We start from the raw sequence: 23,407 nt of genomic DNA, 5'->3' as shown, positions 1-23,407 counted from the left end.
CACTGTATTTTCTTTTTTTTTTTTATTAAAAAAAATTTTTTTTTTCAACGTTTATTTATTTTTGGGACAGAGAGAGACAGAGCATGAACGGGGGAGGGGCAGAGAGAGAGGGAGACACAGAATCGGAAACAGGCTCCAGGCTCTGAGCCATCAGCCCAGAGCCTGACGCGGGGCTCGAACTCACGGACCGCGAGATCGTGACCTGGCTGAAGTCGGACGCTTAACCGACTGCGCCACCCAGGCGCCCCGAGCCACTGTATTTTCAAAAATGTGATTGTAATAAAAAAGAGGGTATCTTACATCAATAGCTCTATGAATAATATGCATTTATTGTTATTTCATTGAGTTTAAATAATTCTCTCTTGGCAAAGCTCAAGCTGTCTTTGAATAAAGAGAGAAGTAATGAGTAACATGCCCCACAATCTTGATTTTCTTTAGAAAGTTAAGTCCCTATGAGGAAAATTTCCAACTTTATAATACTCTGAAATGAAATGTGCCATAAAGCTTTAAAACCAGACAGACATCTCATTTTTTTAAAAAAAATGCTTTGATACTACAATTTGGACTGTGCATAAATGTGGCCAAATAGTTAAGAAAAATTGTCTAGTGCAGTAACTTATCTGATCTGCAAGATATAGAACATCTGAAAACAGGATAATTGATCTCTGTTGCATCCTTACACTTGAGGTAATACAGTTATAGCCTATATATTTGGTGAGTCTAAGTTAGATACACTTGGGTTCCTGGTTCATGCTTTATGAAAGGAGCTACCTAACTGACAGTGGTAATTATATAATAGAATGCCTAAAACTTGTCTCTTGCCTTTAGATATCAGGCAAGATATCCCATCAATTGTTGGGATGGGATGGAAGCATTTCCTTCTGCTAAAATGGTATTTAGGTCAGAAAAATTAGGTCTGTTCACCATATGTCCTTCTAAAGTCTAAATAAAAAAGATAACATTTTTAAAGCCAGTTATTTGACAAACAAGGAATTATGTGTACAAGGATCTTGTGTAAGTTTTTAATTCCCTTCTTTGCTTCAAAGAAAGATCTGGTATGGTTTTAGGGCAGCTAAATAGAGTCAGACAACATGTTGTGCAAGATTCCCATCCCTGACCCCAGTTCAAACTTATTGCTGAAGAAAATGTTCCTTTTCCATGTGCAGTGAAGAAGAAAATTTCTTTGAGAGCTGACTCTAGTATGAGTGTCCAATAACATCGGGGAAAGTAAGGACTAGAGTCTGAGTAAATAAACACTAAAGAACTGGGCTATGTAGCATTCCCATTCAAAATGCTTACTGTACTGCTGTGTAGTAGAATTCTTCTCTGTTACTCCAAACTGTGGATAAAGTTCCTTCAGACATAGCCTTGAATGAGAGCATTTGAAGGGAGTTAAGGGGGCAAGGTGATGTTGAGAGGAACAGTGTGGTCTAGAAAAAGGGACAGAAGATGCAGAAGGTGAAAATATGTAGTGAATTTTGAGAATCAACAGAAACAGGGCCAGAGACAATTAGGAGAAATGCCCCGCACCAAAGTCTCACTGAACTACCTATCATGTGTGGAATGGGCAGTGGTTCAAACCAATTACTCTTAAATCTCAAATAATAAGGAAACCTCAATAAGCTAGACAACTGGGGGACATCCAAGAATAGACATATGGGATGCACATGCTTAGAAACTGACCTTGGGGCAAAGGTCTAAGAGGAGGAACAGACATAAAAGAGTATTTTGGAAATGTAGGCTCTTGTTTACTATACCTTGGCTAAAACATTTCATAGCCTGTTAGAGCTGGACAGTCCCCTTGGTTGAACTTTAACTTCTTTTTCCCCCAAGAGAGAGCATGTGAGCAGGAGAGAGGGGCAGAGGGAGAAAGAGATTTTTTAAAAAGTTTTATTTATTTGAGAGGGGGGAAGGGGCAGAGAGAGAGAGAGAGAGAGAGAGAGAGAGAGAGAATCCCAAGCAGTTTCTGCACTGTGCAGATCCTGATGTGGGGCTCCATCTCACAAACCATGAGATCATGACCTGAGCCAAATATAAAGAGTTGGACACTTAACCGACTGAGCTACCCAGGTGCCCTGGAAAGGAAGAATCTGAGTGTGGAGCCTGACAGGGGGCTTGATCCCACAATCCTGGGATCATGACCTGAGTTGAAATCAAGAGTCAGATGCTCAACTGACTGGGCCACCCAGCACCCTGCCGCTTCTCACTTTGGACACACACATAAATGCAGTGTGATGACTCTCATTTTGAGTACATATACCCACTCATACTCATATTGTACAGACTTGTTCAACATTGACTTGGGGTTCCCCTTCAGAGTAATGTTTTCTAAGCAGAACAGAACTATATGACTGTCTATAACTGTGGCTTATTTCATATCACACTAGAGAGCATTCTGCCATATTCTTAATCTGAGCTCTGGCAAGCGTCCTCAGATACTTCAGGAGAGCAAAGTAGGTCTTAGTCTTCTTTTGCTGCCCCCAAACAATAAGATGTAAGCCATCATTCAACAGAGCCAGGCCACATTCTGCACCCCTGAAAATAAGATAGGGGAATATAAACTGAAGGTGAACTATAACAAGATGCATGGGCTGCACAGAAACAATCTTTCAAATATATCTTCTCTTTTTATATTAACTTAGAGAAACCAAAGATAAAGATATTTTTGGCAATATGCTTTATTCCCAAGTATTAAGTACCAAATTCTTTTTATCAGTCATATATATACAGTCATATATGCCATACATTTTAGGACATACCAGCGACAGATATCAGAAATTCATTACTTTGTTAATGTGCAATTAGTGTTTTCCTGAATAAATTGATCAAATATAGAAATTTCAGTTCAGATTCTATAAGACTTTTAAAAGATCATTAAGTCTAAGTGGAAAGTGACCTACACATTTGTGTTGCCCATTTGCCCTTCTTATACAGCCATCTTTTCATACTGTTTCCTTAACAAAGCAATAAGAATAGACACCTGTCTGTACCTTGGGTCAGGTTTTTACAAGTGTGCTTTCAGGCAATGCTTTGAGCAGGGATGTCATCCAGTTCATGCATTCTCCAGGAGGGTAATACCAGCCCCAAAAGGGTGGAAAAAAATCTTGCTCTTTTGATGGATAAAGCCCTGATATACATATACTGTACATAAACAGATATATGGTCTACCTACGGTGTTAAAAATTCATGGAGGGATGATTGAGGGAAAATGCCTCTTGCTCCTTAGTGAGGCAATAATGAAAAGATTGAGAAACACTGACATAGTGTTATGGGCTCTACCTCCTCCCCAGTCCCTTCACTCCCACCCCACCCAACCAAGTGCGTCCATACCTTACTTCCAACATTCTTCTGTACCAGCCCAGCCTCCCCTTGCTCCATTTCTCCCTATGAGTCAACTGATATGGACATTCCAACAGGTAAAAAAGAAAATTAATGGGCAGACTGACTTAATATTAGCAGATCAGAGGGGAAAGCAGACAATTTCTCATTTTCTGTTTACTCAATGAGGAAAACCTTATTTTTTAATTTTTTTAATGTTTTATTTTATATTTGGGAAAGAGAGAGAGAGAGACAGAGACAGAGAGTGAGCAGTGGAGGGGCCGAGAGATGGAGACAGAATCTGAAGCAGACTCCAGGCTCAGAGCTGTTAGCACAGAGCCCAACATGGGGCTTGAACTCATAAGCAGTGAGATCATGACCTGAGCTGAAGTCAGAAGCTTAACCGACTGAGCCACCCAGGTGCCCCAAGGAAAACTTTATTTTAAAGTAGAATTTTTACCTCCCATTACTTGTATCTATTCAAATGCTGAGTTTGGATATGTTTCTCAGATAGCCTTATTTGGTGCATTGTGGGAAGGAGAACTTGACTAAAAGTAAGAAACCCTGGAATCTAGTCCTGACTTGATTGTGTGTTAGCTGTGCAAAGTTGGGGAAGTTACTTCAGTCCTTTGATTGAGAACGGAGATCCCAGGCTACCACCTGGTAGCCTTCCACCTTCCAGGACTGTCATGAGGATCAAAAGAAACAAGATGTGAAAGCATTTGGTAAACTGTGAAAAGAGTATGAAGAGAAATAAGGTTGTTACAGTTAAATTTTCAAATTTTGTGTCTCAGAATTTTTGTGTGTGTGTGAATGTGTGTGGGTATAGGATGAGCCTTAAGCAAATTTATGACTCTGGCAAGAACTTTTCCTACAGGCCAGCCACTCTCTTAAGTGTCCTTATTCAGTCAGTCTCTCTCTATATGTGGAACAACCTACATCTTCCCACTGTATGGCTCCTGTGACAATGCAGTATTCAGTGACATAGCTGAATAATTCAGTTTGAAAAAGCTCATAGAGGACACATAGTAGGGCACATATATGAGGTCATATATTCTCTTAAGTGCTCAAATTAGCCCAGTGCATATAATTATTAATAGCCTACCAACAGCCAATGAAAAAGACGGTACATACCATCATCTGTGCTGTGCATAAAACATAGTTCTGGAAGCCTAAGTAGAGATATGAAAACTGGATGGAATTCATCTCTAAATTTAATGCTGGGTCCCTAAGGAGAAAAGCATGTAAAGCAATTAGAAAAGGAAGTCAATGGGGGCTAACAGATGTTGCTTATGGATAATCCAGAGTGAAAATTGTGACACAAATGACACATTTGCAAAAGAAAACAACAAAAGATTCTAAAGGACATAGGTATGTATTAATTAATGTGAACTGCATTGCATTTATGAAGAGTTTAAAAAGAGAGACAGAAGTCTGGATTACCTAATCTAGACTAAGGAATTTGCTTAAAAACCACCCACCCATTGCAGTGTTCCCCATGATGAAGAGTACATCAGGGATATTGGCTTTCAGCTCTAGAAGCTCACTGAGGTTCACAGGAATGATCCAGGTAGTCCTCTCCCCTTGGAATGTCAGTCTTGTCTTATTTGGATCTTCTGCCATTCTCTGCAGAGAAACAAAGCCAACAGGTTTTCAAGTAAGGCTGCTGAACTACATGCCATGAGTATATCTACTGCTCTGGTTGCCCAAAGGGCCTGATGGTCATTTTAGCTTTCTGGGTTGACCTAACTTGTAGTGATCAGGAAAGGGTGTCCTTGTGTGAAACTACCTAGATTGCTAATATCCATGTGGGCACCATTTAATAAACATCATTAGGAGTACCTGGGTGGCTCAGTGGGTTAAGCATCCAGCATCTGACTCTTGATTTCAGCTCAAGTCATGATCTCATGGTTCATGAGTTCAAGCCTCATGTCAGGCTCTGCACTGACAGCACAGAGCCTGCCTGGGATTCTCTCTCTCCCTCTCTCTGTCTCTCCCCTGCTGGTGCACATGCTTGCACATGCTCTCTCTCTCTCTTAAAATAAATAAATAAACTTTAAAGCAAATGAACAAAACATCATAATAGGTATCTATCAACAACAACTATAGAGTGGAACAAACTCTACCTATATTGTGAAATGAGTTTCTGAAGAGGAGGCAAAATGTCTTAGTCTGATTAAAGGGTCAGGCTTCTTGTTCTAGTTCTGCCCTAACAGTAAGTCAAAGGGGCCTCATCTTTGGGGATTAGGCATTTTGGTATGACAAAAATTGCTTATAGGCAAAATTATCCTTGAAAAAATCTCTTAAGTCATTCACTATAGTATACATTTTTTTTTTTTTACAACTCTCTCATATATACGTACATATTTACATTGTGTGTGTGTATACTCTTTAAATAGTGAGTCCAAATTCTCACACTCTGAGGGGGAAGTGGGGACTGTGACACTTTAGGAAGCCAGTAGAATCATATCCCTTACTTCATGCTCTCTTCTGAGTATAGTCATGGAGTGGAGTGATTAGTTAACCATGCTATTTATATTATTCTTTCTCTCTATTTCTCCCCACTGAGTTGAAATCTCAGAGGCTAATAGTAAGAATAATGTAATTCCATTATAAGTATAATTGTACAAAATATCTTTAACATATCTCACGGTGTAGCTGTGTGACCTTGAGTAAGTTACTAGACTCTCTGAGCTCAGGATCTTCAAATTAAGGGGTGAACCAAAGCATCTTGGAGGTCCTGGCAGCACCACGCTTAAAACTATTTATGGTGGAGCTGAACAAATTTGTAACAATGGGTTATCACATTGGACACACTTCCAACTTTTAATGTCTGAAACTCAGTCATTCCATAGCGTAATGCAAAAAGGCTTATACCATGTCATGTTATGGGACAACAAAAGTAAAGCATCTTACTATTAGTTCAGGAGGGGATCTAGGTTCCTGGAATAGAGCCAAGGGATGGAATTCATCTTCATTATACAGTTGGTACACCTCAACAAAACAAAATCAGATACAAATGGAACTTCAGAGTTACTGAAAGATGAACATGAATTTCTAAGTAGGAGATTTCAGAGTCAGGGCCATACCTCTGACACAAAATGGAGGTGCCAGAGCCATAGGGTGGCCCTGACTAGAATTCTTCCCACCCTCAGAGGGCTGTAATGGTTTCGTGGGTAGGTTTACTGCCTCTGGGATCCCTCTTTTGGCATCAGGAACTAGGTTTTAAGCTTCTATGCTGGGTCTCAGGTATTATTAACAGATATTTATTTGCCATGAGCATGAAGATGCACCACTGTTTACACCTCTTGTAGTACTTGTTGGGGGGGGTGGTGATGGTAAAGCCAGATAGAGGCACAAAGAGTTGTAATGCTTCTGAAGGAAAACGCTTCTGTGGTGATTAGCTTCATGAAAATTGTGGGCCTGCTAACTTTTGAAGCTTTTTAAGACTCTTTACTCCTTGAATTCACTCTTTTACATTATAGAACAGAAAATGAATGCATTTGGATTTATGTGGCTATTTTTCAGTCAATCCCAACTGAAGTGGAACACCAGATATTTACTTTTTCTTGTCTATTCACAAAAGATGTCTTCTTTTCATTTATTTATTAAAAAAATTTTTAATATTTTTATTTATTTTTGAGATAGAGACAGAGCATGAGCAGGGGAGGGGCAGAGAGAGAAAAGGAGACACAGAATCTGAAGCAGGCTCCAGGCTCTGGCTGTCAGCACAGAGCCCGATGCAGGGCCCAAACTCACGGACTGTGAGATCATGACCTGAGCCGAAGTCTGATGCTTAACCGACTGAGCCACCCAGGCGCCCCTTCATTTATTTATTTAAATTCAAGTTAGTTAACATATATATATTATTGGCTTCAAGAGTAGAACCCAGTGATTCATCACTTAATATAACATCCAGTGCTCTTCCCAATGAGTGCCCTCCTTAATGCCCATCACCCATTTAGCCCAGCCCTGTATCCAATATCCCTACAGCAACCCTCAGTGTGTTCTCTGTATTTAAGAGTCTCTTATGGTTTGCCTCCCTTTCTGTTTTTATCTTATTCTTCCTTCCCTTCCCCTATGTTCAGCTGCTGTTTTTTCTTAAATTCCACAATAAGTGAAATTATATGTTATCTTTCTCTGACTTATTTCACTTAGCATAATATACTCTAGTTCCATCCATATTGTTGCAAATGGCAAGGTTTCATTCATTTTGATCGCTGAGTAGTATTTCATTGCATACACACACACACACACACACACACACACATATACACCACATCTTCTTTATTCATTCATCAGTTGATGGACATTGGGCTTTTTCCATAATTTGGCTACTGTTGATAGAGCTGCTATAAACACGGGGGTGCATGTACCCCTTCAAATCAGCATTTTTGTGTCCTTTGGATAAATACCTTGTAGTGGAATTGCTGGGTCATAGGGTAGTTCTATTTTTTAATTTTTTGAGGAACCTCTATACTGTTTTCCAGAGTGGCCGCACCAGTTTACATTCCCACCAGCTGTGCAAAAGGGTTCCACATCTTTGCCAACATCTACTGTTTCCTGAGTTGTTAATTTTAGCCATCCTGACAGGTGTGATATGGTATCTCATTGTGGTTTTGATTTATATTTCCCTGATGTTGAGTGATGTTGAGCATCTTTTCATGTGTCTGTTAGCAATGTGGATGTCTTCTTTGGAAAAATGCTTGTTTATGTCTTTTGCCCATTTCTTCACTGTATTATTTGTGGTTTTTGGGTGTTGAGTTTGATAAGTTCTTTATAGATTTTGGATACTAACCCTTCAAAAAGATCTCTCTTCTTGATCCACGCAACACTTTCCCGATCCTTTCATTCCACAAACAGTTAATTCCTTAGGAAGTAATGCAAGAATTTAAAACAAATTCATTGGTCAATTCATAAAACACCAACCTAGTACTCACAGTCCCCAAGGGCAGGGGGACTATGGAAGGAGCTATGGAAGAAGTAACAGAGCAGGTCCTTGCCTTCAAGGGCTCTGTAATGGGATGGAGCAGAGAACAAGGTATTGCATCACTGAACAATTAGAGAAAATTACAGGGAATGTGCAACCATGCTATAAGTAGGGTCTTGTTAATGTGTCATCCAAATCCCAGGGGATCATGAAGGAGGTCAGAGGCGGGTGGAGTCAGCCAGCTAAGGCTTCCACTAGGAGTGAGGTAAATGGAGTAGTTAACAAAGTGATAATTAAAAAAAAAAACAAAAAAAGATGGCTATTATAAAGAGTGATACAGCATGTATCTTTAATGAAGTCCTGAGAAGGCAAACTGCATTTAAGACTTTCTATACACAAATAAAAATAAACTGAAAATCTGAGTTTATTTGGGTATTGTTGAAGATATTCTGAATTATTGGCATGATTCAAGTCCCCAACCATTTTACCTTAATTTTCAGGACATTTCATGCAGAACAAAAAGTAGTGTTTTTGGCCTGAATTCACCGGTCACTTACTTCAATTGTGACTTAATCTTTTCATTCCTGTTTGTCCTATTCATGTGTAGGCACAACCGAAGGGTCTGGGTGGTTTGGAGACCTATGGTTTGACTTCATCTATGGCGTCAAGGAGACCTTGGTTCTAGTTCCTGCTTTAACAGGTACTAACTAGGTTGAATTTGTTAAATTAGGAAAATAAAACCCATCTCAAACATTTAAATCAAACAGGTTTGTTTGATTTAAATATGCAAAAGGTATGCACAGTATCTGACACACAGGAAGTGCTACAGAGGTGGTGGCTGATATTTTTACCTATAAGGTAATTTTCTACAGACTTAAGGAGAGATTTGGATTTTCTGACAATGCTGTGCATGATAAAGGAACGAATGACAAATGGCTAAATGTGGGGATCCAAGTGAGTGAGATAATAATATCTATTTTTGTATAGGTAGGCTTTGTCTCCAGGAAAACAATCATGTAGTATTAGGTTAAATGATATGAAGTTGCTATTTTTATGGGCCAAAATGGTGCAATACTGGTCATGCATATGGTTCAACATAATAGTATCTTGCCCAGGATTCCAAATGGCTGTAGTTTCTAAAGCTTTTCAGATCTTCATTACTGGCCTAAAAGCAGATTTTTTTCCAAAGACTTTTTGGTATGTGGAATTAATTTGTGTTCTTTGAGTTATTTTTGGTCAACCAAAATTATATAAAATTAATTTTGCCATAAAAAATGGGAAAACACCTTAATGGAAACCTTGTTGATATTTAACATTCTGAAAACTTAATATATCTCAAAACTATACCCTCCCCCACCCATACCACACACTAAATCACCTTTTCCAATTCCCTTCATCTAATCTTGTTTCTTAATCTCTTAATTTTGAGGGTGACTTGGATTTCTTCCTCACTATATCCTTTATTGTCTGGAGGTTATGATTCTGGCAATCCCATTCCTGAAAGTCATCTTTCTGGGTCCATATCTTCCCAACTGGTCTAGGTCCTCATTCCTTCACATATGGGAGATTGCACTAGTCCATGCCCTCATCCCCACCATGTCTTTCCACGCTTATCCTTCTTACTGGCAGGTGCCAAGAATTTTCCCTTTGAAATACTATTCCCATGTTACTCCTAGACAATGACTATATATTGGTTATCAGCTTTAGTTGTAAATTCGTCAGCCAAGAATGATATATTTTTAGTCTCTAATGCTTCAGCCACAACAATTTATTAGCTGAATCTTGGACATTTTCTTTTTCCTACTTCCATGCATTTTCTTACATGGAATTTTCTACTGGTCCCTCTTCACCCATTCATTCCTATCATTTCTTTTAAGACCTAGCTCAAAACTCCCCTTCTCCAATGTTTCCTTTGTGTCTCCCCTTCCTACTCATTAATTTTCTTTAGTCCATGTTCCTTCAAAACTGATATACATGGTATAGGGGATATATTGAACTTTTAATATTTTGCTTTCAATTATTCTTTCATTATTTCTTAGTCTACATTTTATTTTCTTTCTTTAATAGAGTTTGCGTTTCTTGAAGTCATGGACCATGTACTTTACTTCTTAGGAAAGTGCCAATTTAGGGCTATAAACAGGATAGATGTTAAAGGTTTATTTAAAAAATACCAACAGTGGCATTCAACAACTTTCACTGATTAGAAAGGTCAAGATAAGGGTATTTTAGAAATAATTGAATGCAGTAGATGATTTTATGCAAGCATTCATCCATGTACTAAATCAACTGAAATAAATTTTTAAAATTTAACTTACCACACAGAAAGTTTTTCTACTTTCTACAATTGGGTGGTATCTGGTACAGTGGCACAAATGACCTGATAAAGAAGAGATCAATTTTAAGGAATGATAAAAAAAATATTACTTATTTGTGCTTCATTTTTTTTTCAATGAGATAGCTTTATGAGTAATTGGATTCTTGTTTCCCAAATCAGTCAAATGGCTCTTCGGAACACAGATATTCATCACAAAAAACTCTTATGATTACATATTCTTCCTGAAATATCACAAAGCTCTCCATAATTTTTCCAACCAACTCTTCCTGCCTTATATCCCACCCATGCCCAAATTCATGTAAACTGCAACCCCATAACATCTCATATGTGGCCCTTTGTTAAGCTTTTCTTACATAGTATTTTCTCTCTCACATGTTTTCTTAGGGAAAATATGTCCATTTGTCAGGGCCCCTGCCCCCTTTTCCATGGGGTCTGCTCTAACACCCCAGCCAGAGCTGTACCACTCACTGTCTGGATCCTTCTGCAGGCCTATCACCAACTATGCTAGAGTAGGGTCATTTAGGTATATGCTTCACCTCCCTCATTAGATCTTAAGTTCCTGAAGAAGGCAAGGAGTGTTTTAGATGTTCACCAACCCTTCCAGTACAGCACAGTGTTCAATAAGTATTGATTGTTTTAATCAGTCAACACTTCCAAAGTATGATGGACAAGGTAAGGAAATCATTATATTATGAAGTATATTCAAAATTTGCAGCTAGTATAAATGATATTTATGTAGTGGTTTTAATAACATGAAAAAATTATTATGTTATAGTGTTAAAATTGTATATAGAATATAAAATCATATATACAGTAGCCACAGTATTGGCTAAAATAAGAAAACAAAAACTATGCATAGAAAAGACTGAAAGGGAACAGAAGTATCTGATTGTGGTTGTTTCTTAGGGACAGAAATATGAATGAATTTTATTTCCCTGTCTTTTAATTTTGTTTTGCATTTTTCATAATAAGAACATGCTAGTTTTGTACTAAAAATAAATTGAAAATTATCATGTTCAAATACAGTTTAAAAATTTCAGAAGCAATATAAATGTGTGGATTGGATAAGTTTAAACATCCAGAAGGGTAAAAGCTTGCTGCCAGTGGGTCATGGGGAAACTTGGTTAACAGGTATACTCTTTTTTTTTTTTTTCTTTTTTTTAAGAACAAGAATAGTTTAGGAAAAAACTGCACGATCAAGAATGGATTCAGACTCCATAATCTATCTTTCCTTTTGCTAAGAAGAATGTAGAAGTATGTAAATTAAGAATCTCTCTTTGGACTAGAGGAAAGGAGCTGAAATGTCTAAAACATAACTACATGGCATGAAATACAAGTATTTAAGAGGCAAAGGACAACTTCTCTCTGATAAACTATAAGCAAACATTAAAGGCTAGAGAGAACTAGTATGAGACTTTTTGTTTTGTTTTTGTTCTTGGCCACATAATCAGTGACAAGTCTACAAGCACTAGGAAAGGCCCACCACAGGAATGCTAATAGTACCCACTGCAGAAATTCTTCTGATTCTAAGAGGAAAGAGGATGGAAATTACAAAAAAAATGTTTTTCCTTAGTCTTGAAGAGAAAGACAAAATTAAATGAAGTGGTGATTTATATCAGTTGACCATTTTAGAAGGTATATGTGATACCTAACTGCATTTCTTTGAATTTTATGTTATTGTTTTCCTTAAAATATAAACATGCAGGTTATCAGTGTGGCTAGCATTTACAATTCTAGAAAGAGCTCAAAAAATGGATTGTGAACCAAAATATAATCTCCAAATTATCCACACTCAGCATAAGGTTATCTACTTCATCAATTTAGCCAAATTTTACAATGCCACCTCCTGATGGTTGTTATATGAATTACAGACACAATCTGAGAACAAATAATCCATCTCTCTAAGACTGTCTGTGCATATTAAAAAAAAAAAAAAAAGACAAATCACAAGCTCTCTGCTTTTAAAAGCTCTCAGTTCCTCACTAGTGTGGATTATTTCATTGGACAAAGATCATCCATTCAGGTTGGGTTAACATAACTGCAACCATAAGCCAGAGTTTTAATAGTACTTCATAAGAAACTAAAAATTTTTGAGTGAAGAAGTTGTTGAGAAACAAGGGAAAATATTAGAGAATTTTTATATACCAGTTACCATAGCATTTAAGTTGCATTTTTACTTTGTTTTAGTCTACATCTTTCATCATAAAACTGAATTTCTGTCTAGGTCTGTTTACTGAAAGGGAAAACAGCTTTCTTACAATATTTAGAGGTTTGCTTTCACAGCTTTCTTCTAAGAACTGGGGACCAGTTATCTTGGAAGTGATAGGTATGTTATAGAAAACTACATTTGTTAACATGTTCTTTTTGTGTGCGTGTAGAAAATTGTGTTTGTTCATAAATTCGATAGTTATTTCATTTTGGGAGACAGAATTGCTTCAAATGTTTTTAAATAAACATTTTTCAAATAGCATAACCCCTAGATGAAAGTCAAATACTTCACCAGTAGCCCAACTGAAAGGGCAGCTATTGTTCTGTTTTAGAGAGAAATATGGGTGTGTTGGATTTATTGCTAGATGGCAAGTTGTTTCAGTTGTGGCATATAACCTGGCTGTAAATGTGATGGTAAAATTTAGCAATTGAATCTCTGGGGAAAAAGCTCTAACTTATAACTTCTATTAATTTTAGGAGTAAAAATACTTTCACCATGGCTGATATGCTTCCAATGTGATGTCACTGAATGTGGATCTGGGAAGAGATGCACAGAGCATACCACTATGTGGTATTTCTTTTTTTTTTTTTTTTTTTAATTTTTTCAACGTTTATTTATTTTTGGGACAGAGAGAGACAGAGCATGAACAGGGGAGGGACAGAGAGAGAGGGAAACACAGAATCGGAAACAGGCTCCAGGCTCCGAGCCATCAGCCCAGAGCCCGACGCGGGGTTCGAACTCGCGGGGCTCGAACTCGCGGGCCGCGAGATCGTGACCTGGCTGAAGTCGGACGCTTAACTGACTACGCCACCCAGGCGCCCCATACTATGTGGTATTTCTACCATGTAGATAAATAAACATACATAGCCTCAAGAGCATAGATAATAGTAAAATCATTAGAAAATTATGAATGTTGATACTTACTAGCTTTTTAAAAGAATATTATTTATGTAAAATCTGTTTAATTTTTAATAATGGCTGTGTTTAAAGACTAGCTCACAAAATCCCTCAAAATTGAATATTTGGTTCTCACAAGCCAATACAGACCTGTCCAGGGCACTACTGAACAAATCTAGCATCTGTACTATCAAGGTTTGAGAGAAAGAAATCTGATAAGCTGCAGTTCCATAACTGTTAAGGTGATGATCCAAGTGTGGGGTAAGATTTGAATAAGAACAAAAAGTTTATGGCTGAAAGACATACACTATCACCAATGCCCATCAATGGTAACACATTGTCTGGTAACACATTGTCTTAGCCTTCATGTTCCAAACACAATCTTCTAACAGAAGGAATTTCAAGGGAAACTATGGCTATTCATAATTTTCTTTCCACACACTGCTTTCAAAGCTTAATCTCTGTAGAAGTTCTTATTCAGCATATAAAAATAACATTTTGTTTCTTTAAAAAGTCCTCTAAACTCTAGTGAATGCTTTGTTATTTTTGTTGTGTTTTATTGTAGTATGGTGTCAGTTACTTAAGAAAAATTTGGGAAGTATTTATACACATAATTTGCCTCTTACTCAGGGTTCACTAATTTCAAAATGTGGTGGACAACTAATTTCTGTTATAAACTTCTGCTTTCTTATTTCACTTTCTTTTCTTGTCAGACTGGACTGTTCTTGTTTTAATTTAGGGCAAGGATGGGGTTGAGAAGTTAAGATATATTAAAATCAATGAAGGAATCTTGGTTGATATACCAATCTCTAAAAAGACCCTTTTGCTATGAAGCACTGAATCTGACAAAATGAAAGTTTAGAAGCACAAAAGATTTCAAAGTTGGTGACCTAATTGGAGTACAGTAGACTACGTATTGTTGGATCCCGTTGGCTAGTATCTTGTTGAAGATTTTTTCATCCATGTTCATCAGGGAAATTATTCACCACAACCAAGTGGGATTTAAATCCTGGGATGCAGGGCTGGTTCAATATCTGTAAAAAAAAAAAAATCAATGTGACACATCACATCAATAAGAGACAGGACGAGAACCACATGATCCTCTCAATAGATGTAGAGAAAGAATTTGACAAAATATAGCATCCCTTCTTGATAAAAACCCTCAAGAAAGTGGGGATAGAAGGATCATACCTCAAGATCATAAAAGCTATATATGAAAGACCCAATGCTAATATCATCCTCAATGGGGAAAAACTGAGAGCTTTCTCCCTAAGGTCAAGAACACGACAGGGATGTCCACTCTCACCACTGTTATTTAACATAGTATTGGAAGTCTTAGCCTCAGCAATCAGAAAACACAAAGGAATAAAAAGCATCCAAACTGGCCAGGAGGAAGACCAACTTTCACTCTTTGAAGATGACATGATACTCTATATTGAAAACATAAGAGATTTCACCAAAAAAACTGCTAGAACTGATCCATGAATTCAGCAAAGTGGCAGGATATAAAATCAATGCACAGAAATCAGTTGTATTCCTACACACCAATAATGAAGCAACAGAAAGAGAAATAAAGGAATCAATCCCATTTATAATTGTACCAAAAACCATAAAATACCTAGGAATAATCCTAACCAAAGAGGTGAAAAATTGATACACTGAAAACTATAGAAAGCTTATGAAAGAAATTGAAGACACAAAAAAATGGAAAAATATTCCATGCTCCTAGATTGGAAGAACAAATATTATTAAAATGTCGATACTACCCAAAGAAATCTACATATTCAGAGCAATCCCTATCAAAATTACACCAGCATTCTTCACAGGGCTAGAACAAACAATCCTAAAATTTCTATGGAACCAGAAAAGACCCCAAATAGCCAAAGAAAACTTGAAAAAGAAAACTGAAGCTGGGGACATCACAATCCCAGACATTAAGCTGTATTAGAAAGCTGTAATCATCAAGACAGAATGGGACTGGCACAAGAAGAGACACTCAGATCAATGTAACAGAATAGAGAAATGGATCCACAAATGTATGGCCAACTAATTTTTGCCAAAGCAGGAAAGAATATCCAATGGAATGGAATAAAGACAGTTTCTTCAACAAATGGTGCTGGGAAAACTGGATAGTGACATGCAGAAAAATGAACCTGGACCACTTTCTTACATCACACACAAAAATAAACTCAAAATGGATGAAAGGCCTAAATATAAGACAGGAAGACATCAAAATCCTAGAGAAGGAAGCAGGCAAAAACCTCTTTGACCTCGGCCGCAGCAACTTCTTACTCAACCCATCTTCAGAGGCAAGGGAGAAAAAAGCAAAAATGAACTATTGGGACCTCATCAAAATAAAAACCTTCTGTACAGCAAAGAAAACAATCCGCAAAACTAAAAGGCAACTGACAGAATGGGAGAAGATATTTGCAAATGACATATCAGATAAAGGGTTAGTATCCAAAATCTATACAGAACTTATCAAACTCAAGACCCAAAAAACAAATAATCCAGTGAAGAAATGGGCAAAAGACATGAATAGACACTTCTCCAAAGAAGACATCCAGATGGCCAACTGACACATGAAAAAATGCTCAACATTACTCATCATCAGGGAAATACAAATCAAAACTACAATGAGATACCACCTCACACCAGTCAGAATGGCTAACATTAACAACTCAGGCAAAAAGAGATGTTGGCAAGGATCCGGAGAAAGAAGATCTCTTTTGCACTGCTGGTGGGAATGCAAACTGGTGCAGCTACTCTGGAAAATAGTATGGAGGTTCCTCAAAAAATTAAAAATAGAACTACCAGCTATGACCCAGCAATTGCACTACTAGATATCTATCCAAGGGATACAGGTGTGCTGTTTTGAAGCACCACATGCATCCCAATGTTTATAGCAGTGCTATTGACAATAGCCAAAATATGGAAGGAGCTCAAATATCCATCAATGGATGAATGGATAAAGAAGATGCGGTATATACATACAATGGAGTATTACTCAGCAATAAAAAAGAATGAAATCTTGCCATTTGCAGCTATGTGGATGGATGTAGAGGATATTATGCGAAGTGAAATTAGTCAGAGAAAGTCAAATATCATATGACTTCACTCATATGAGGACTTTAAGATACGAAACAGGTGAACATAAGGGAAGGGAAGCAAAAATAATATAAAAACAGGGAGGGGGAAAACATAAGAGACTCTTAAATATAGAGAACAAACAGAAGGTTGTTGGATGGGTTGTGGGAAGGGGGAATGGGCTAAATGGATAAGGGGCATTAAGGAATCTACTCCTGAAGTCATTGTTGCACTATATACTAACTAGGATGTAAACTTAAAAAATAATAATAAAATTAATTAATTAATTAAAAAAAAATCTGACTTGGAGTACAGTAGACTACATGGAATGCTTATACTAACATCTGTACCCAGTCACATTATGCTCTTACCTGTATGGGATGAAACCTGGTTTTGGTGTTTCCTACGCCTTCTACTGTGGTGACAGCAGCCCCATACAGAGAGCAGATGGGCACCAGGCACGCTGTAACTGGATAATGGCTGTGATAGCATTTTGTAAAGAAAACACATTGGAATCATAGGGAGTGACTAACATAATTCAGGGAGTCTAGGAAAGTCATGGGACTATATTTCTCTGAGAATACAGAGAACACTAGATAACAAAACAAAACAAAACAAAGTGTAAGTTCCTATAAGTGTCCAGGAAAGAACTTACATATGGCTGGCATCAAAATGGTAGAGAAAAATGGAGAAAGAAAAATGAAGAGTTTTGTATAAGACCTCCAAGAGATCTCTCCCCCCACCCCATTCTAGGGAGAAGAAATCTTTTACTTTTAAGATTATATATTGTGGATTATATGTTGTGGACTATAAATAAACCACAATGGGGTAGTTTAATCCATTTGGTTTTCAACTATGCAAAGCTTTTAAATATACAGATACTCTGGTTGCATGTTAGCCCAATTAAATCAGAATCTGTGGGTGGGATCACTTCATCGCTTTTTAAGGCTCGTCAGCTGATTTCAATATACGGCCATATGTGGAAGCCACAAGTTTATGCCCTTATCTTGACCACCTCTCCTACAGTAGAGTCTGTATTAATGACAAAGTGGATGTGGTTAGCACAAGATTCTCATCTCACTGGTTGGAAATAGGGTCCAGACCTCAGTCCAATATAGCTTTTTATTCCCACTCAGGCTAAGTGGGAATGGGAAATTGTCTTTAAGTCATGGGAAATTGTCTCTCTCCCATGGAATGCTTCCTCTATTCTCCCACCCAGGAAGACAGTAAGCATGCAGTTCTTCTGGAAGAAAAGACAGAGTGCTGTTCTTGGCTCCACCAGCCCTTTGAATGATCAAAGGTGTTTGGAAACCAGCCAGCTGGCTGGTTGGGGACCCTGGGAGAGTGCATGATGTACAGGGCAAGAGTGTGCAGCAGATAAATTTTTGTTTTTTTTTTATGTCCTCCAAGTCCCCCTCCCCCATTAAGTTTACTTCCTCTTAATCTTATCCCCCTCTCCCTTCTCTCTCAACTGCTCTTCCAGTGTTCATTGCTCTCCTCAGCCTTATCCTCATGCCTCATCTGGAAAATAGAGGCATGAGCCCCCTCCACTCCCAGCCCACTGCTTCTTACCCAGAGTTTCAGTCATTGCCCTGGGTTCTTGGCCAGGAGGGCAAGAGTCCTTCCTCCTCTTCCCCTGTGCTCTGGCTCCCATCTATTCTTCTCTCTCCATGGACCTGGTTCATCACCAACAGTTCTCCTAACCTCTTCCTTTCTAGAGTCTCATTTCCCTAAATTCCCTTGGATTTAAAAGTAAATTCAAGTGTTTACTCTGCTACACAAAACAAAACAAACAAAACAAAACCCAATGTCTCTCTCCAGCTACTGGTCCATCTTTCTTTCCCTTCTTAGTCAAGTTTCTTCAGGAATTGTCCACAACTTCCTGGCTTTCCAGCCATTCCTGTGCCATCTGTATCTCATCTTCCAGTCCCATCTCTCTGCTGCCCTTGGTCCGGAAGCAATCTAATGGCATTGGGCCACTCCCTGGTATCTCATACTATTGATCGCTTCTGTCTTCTTGGAACTTTCTCCTCTTGATGTTCCTCCTTCAACTCTGATTACTCCCTCTTGGTCTTCTTTGTGGGGGTGTCTTTCTTTGTGCATATCCCAGTCTGTGGTTCTACAGTGTCCTGTACCTATAAGCATACTATAAGCTCTCATAGTATGCTATGTTCCAGATGGCCTGGGTCTGAAAACCTGCCTTCACCACCAGCTGGCCCATATGATCTTGAGCCAGTTACTCAACTTTCTTTGCCTTGATTTCTTTTTTTTTCAATGTGAGTGATAGTAATGCCTATCTCAAAGATGTTCTTCAGACTAAATATGGTAATATATGTAACCTACTTTGAACGGTGCCTGGCATACAGTAAGCATTAGAAAAATGATAGCTATTTTTATTATCATTTTTAATATTTATATTGACAGCTTCCAGTAAGTTATAGCTCCAGATGAGACCTCTTCTCTGAATGACAGAACTCTTTATCTAGATGCCTGTGGACAATCCCTCTTGGGTATCCTGTAATTACCCCAATATGATGTGTTCAAAGCTAAACTTACTACTTTCCCTTCCTCTGCTCCTCCTCTCCCATGTTCCCTAATTTGTGAACAGTACCACCCAGTGACTTAAGACAAAAACCTGGAATCACACCAGACAACTCCTGCTTCAGAACCACTTTCAATTATAGTGAGCAGGGGCGCCTGGGTGGCGCAGTCGGTTAAGTGTCCGACTTCAGCCAGGTCACGATCTCGCGGTCCGTGAGTTCGAGCCCCGCGTCAGGCTCTGGGTTGATGGCTCGGAGCCTGGAGCCTGTTTCCGATTCTGTGTCTCCCTCTCTCTCTGCCCCTCCCCCGTTCATGCTCTGTCTCTCTCTGTCCCAAAAATAAATAAAAACGTTGAAAAAAAAATTAAAAAAAAAAAAAAAAACAATTATAGTGAGCAAATTTACATTTTAGGCCAAGGTAATCTGAGGCCTCATTCAGCCCTTCCAGACAAATAACTCCTCTTAGTATATGTCAAAGACCTAAATCTTCTACCAGGACAATGTATCACTTCTTTGTGTTTAAGCCATTCTTACCTGACCCCCACTCTGAAATCTCTTGCTTAAAAGCAAAGAAGTATTTGTATAGAAATAGATAGCATGGCCCTGAGAGACTGACACACAGGACAGATATACTCTGATGGGAACAAGGTAATGGGAAAGATTTGGAGCTTAGGAAGTTGCAGGGTGAGCAGGCCTGGAGGTAGAAGAGAGGGGGAATGCCTGTGGACAGGAAAAGTAGGAGGCTCTGTGTCCTTCCTAGATATGCCCAGGGCAGGGCTTGGCCCAACACAAAGGATACTGGACCTTCCTGGACTTGGACTTGTATCTTGACACCATGACAGTGCAGGTGCCACAGCCTTCTCCCCAACAGCTGTACTTGGTGCCTATGAGGCAGACTGGAAAGGGAGGAGTCAAGGAATAGAGAGGCCCAGGCCACTGCTTTTCATGCTCTTCTTCCTCAGATACTGATAACAAGTAATATGTTTTCTTGAGTCTTTCTTGTTTAGAGAGCTGTTCCTTTTTTTTTTGGCATATAAATGAGTTCACTGATTACAGATGAGAATAAATCCTCACTGACTCATACTGCCTTATCTGCAACCCTCCAGGCCAGATTCGTTTCTGATGCAAAATTTTCCATATTTTACAAAGGTAATAAGGTAGCGTTCCCAGTGGGTCTACAAGGCAGCACCTTGTAATCAAACACATTAATATTTCTGCAATGAACCATAGGGATATTCACACTAAGTGGGATACATGAAGACTACCAACAGCCTCATGAGACATCAGGGTTTATGTTCAAATGAGGGATAAAAAAAGCTTTTGAATTCAGAGTTGTGGACAATGGGTCACTGTGGAGTTGGTGGGAAATGGTGCATAAGAAAAACTTAGAAAATCCTTCTGTGAGGCTTAACTTTCCCTGCTCAGCAATGTATGCTTTTACCTCCTTATTGGATAGGGAATATTAATTTAATAACCATGGTTCCTGAACTGGTAACATCAGCAACCACTGTGTACATCTTCCCTACAAGATGTTTGCATTTTTTCATAAAGAGGGACAAATAGTATATGTAAACCTCCTGCTTTAGGTTCTATAAGAATCTATTAGAATTTGCTTTGGGCCTTTTTCAAGTGAGGTTTAAAAAGGATTTTGTGGGTGGAGGTCATAATTGGCTTGGGCAGAAGTTAAGCTAATTTCATCTTGGAAATTGCTGCCCATGAAGAGATAATAGCTGGTCAGGACACCCCTGGAGTAAAGAGCTCAGAGATTGTCTGCAGAGATCTGGAGGAGCCCCCCCCTCCTCTGTTCTTTTGTCCCCAGTCTGAGCCAGTCGTTTCTGCACAAGCAGGTCAAGCTTTCCACCTTTAGGCAGGGACTCAAAGTCAAGTGCCATTGAACAGGGCATCGAACAGGGCAGAAAAGGCAAGAAACCCTTTCTCTGTGACTCTGGTGTCCTGAAGTTTCCAAGTAAAGGAATCTAGTTGTTGTCTGGCTCAAAGACAGAGGCTACTTTTGAGTTTTCACTTTGTCAGACCTTAAGATAGCTCTGTGATGTACATTTTAACATTGCCTTGAGTGAAAAGTGAAAGATGGATTCAACCAGCTGTTTTCTCCTTTGGTCACCAAATAGCTAGTTTGAATCCTCCTTCCTCCACCCCCACCAGATGTGCCAGACTCAGTTACTTACAATTCTGCTGACTCATTCTGAATCTCATCATTAGGTGGGATTGCCAGATATAATGTAGGATGCCCAGTTAAATCTGAACCTCAGATAAGTAACAAGTGATATTTTAGTATAAGTATGCTTCATGTATTCAAATTTAACTGGGTATACTATATTTCTATATGCTAAAGCTAGCAACCCAACTTAGGTCAAATACAAACAATAATATATCAGAAGTTTATTTTGAGGGCCTTTTAAGCAGAAGAGCCCAAAGTGTCCTCAAGATAAACAGCCCTGCAGTATATCGAGAAGAAGCTACCTTGACACTAGATACTAGCAGCCAAAGTGTACAGTTGACTCTGGAATTTCCAAGGGGAGCCAGTCTTTCATTAGTGAGTAATTGTTTCCCATGGTGAGGGAGCATAAGGCAAGCTGATACCTCACAACATGCCCCTGGGATAAGTGTGACATTCCTCAGGCACTCCTGGCTGCCCAAGAGCAAAGAAAAGGACAGAAAACAAATGGTTACACTGACAGTCTCCATCTGTTTACAAACGTTTTAGTAATATTACAAGAAAAGGGCAATCTTGTCAGTGGCCTAATCTCCAGGAACTCCCTACTATTTTAATGATAATGCTTTGCTAGAGGGAAAAACAACCTTAGCTTGATAATAGCTAGGCCTCCAGTAATCTGTAAGTCTTCTTTAGCATATGGAAATCCCTTTAAGAAACTTCCTCTTGACTTTACCTTCCCCCAAACTCCACAATATATAAGCAGTCACTCTTCACAACCCCAGTGCAGCTCTTTATGCCCACAGGTCCTGTCCCTGTGCTTTAATAAAATCATGTTTTTGCACCAAAGACATCTTCAAGAATTCTTTCCTGGCTGTAGTCTCTGAGCCCCACCACCCTACCACCCCCAAACTCCATCATCCTATGCCAGGAAAGGAATGTGACATTAGGGTCAAACTTGGTTCTTTGCCTCAAGGACCTCACTTCTCCTCTGTCTCTTGCCACACTCTCCCACTCCCTCACAACTCTTTATTTCCACCAGAATAAATTTCTTTTAGTTCCTCAAAAGCACTACATTCTGACCCATCTGATCTTACCTCATACTGCTGACTGGAATAGCTTCACCCCCCTCCCCTCCCACCTCCAGCCTTCTGTTTGCTCAGCAAACTCCTACTCAACCCTCATTTCTTCCTTCCCTCCCTGTGAGAAATAAGCCCACTGACCCAATACAAGGACAGAGGTGGAGACTTGGAGCACAGTGAAGTGAGGCTTTAATCAACATTCTTGCAAGAGCAGGTGTCTGATGGACAGGCACACTAGGGGTAGAATGTGGAAGGGAGATAGGGATGCCTACAAACAAATTTTGTTCTTTGTGTCACTGTGTTCCATCTTGGGAATGATACCTAAGCCAGGCTCCAAGTCAGCAGCAAACTGGGATCTTGTGGGAATATAAAGTTTTTATATTATTGGAGACCCATCTTAAGGAAAAGCATGCAATTATGAATATAAACTAGGCACAAGGCTTTGGAAAGGGCCATGGAAATCCTGTGAAAAGTGAAATAGGCTGGTGCTGATGTGTACATGTGGGGTGCTGGTTCTGGTGGAAAATCTGTTCATTCACAAATATTTATGAAAATTACCTACTCGAGGAAAAAGTTAAAAATAAAATCCCTGACTGCATCCCAGAAATGCTGCCTCTATAATCAGAGGTTGGAGCCTGGAAATATCAGGTGAGTCTTATTTACTTAGAATGACTTATTTATGATATTAAGCACCAGAAAGGAATGGACAGAGGGGTCACTGGGGAGACGGGCCAATGGGAGGCTGGGGGTGATTATGCATAGGGCTGGTTCTGGCCAGGCTTACTTGGGAGTGCATGAATTTTCAGCTTGCTCCTAATATAGATGAATTTCTTCAT

At 38.9% G+C, this 23,407-nt stretch overlaps 1 pseudogene; it reads right to left on the bottom strand.

Annotated features, from left to right (window-relative positions):
- LOC112866654 (aldehyde oxidase 4-like) overlaps window positions 1-23,407 on the bottom strand; it is an 82,055-nt pseudogene extending 58,648 nt beyond the window's left edge.

Source organism: Puma concolor, chromosome C1, assembly GCF_028749965.1.
Source record: "Puma concolor isolate L17-30 chromosome C1, mPumCon1.1.hap2, whole genome shotgun sequence".
Classification (NCBI taxonomy): Eukaryota; Metazoa; Chordata; class Mammalia; order Carnivora; family Felidae; genus Puma; species Puma concolor.
The sequence above is the reverse complement of the archived record's forward strand: the minus strand, read 5'-3'. Positions and strand labels throughout refer to the sequence as shown.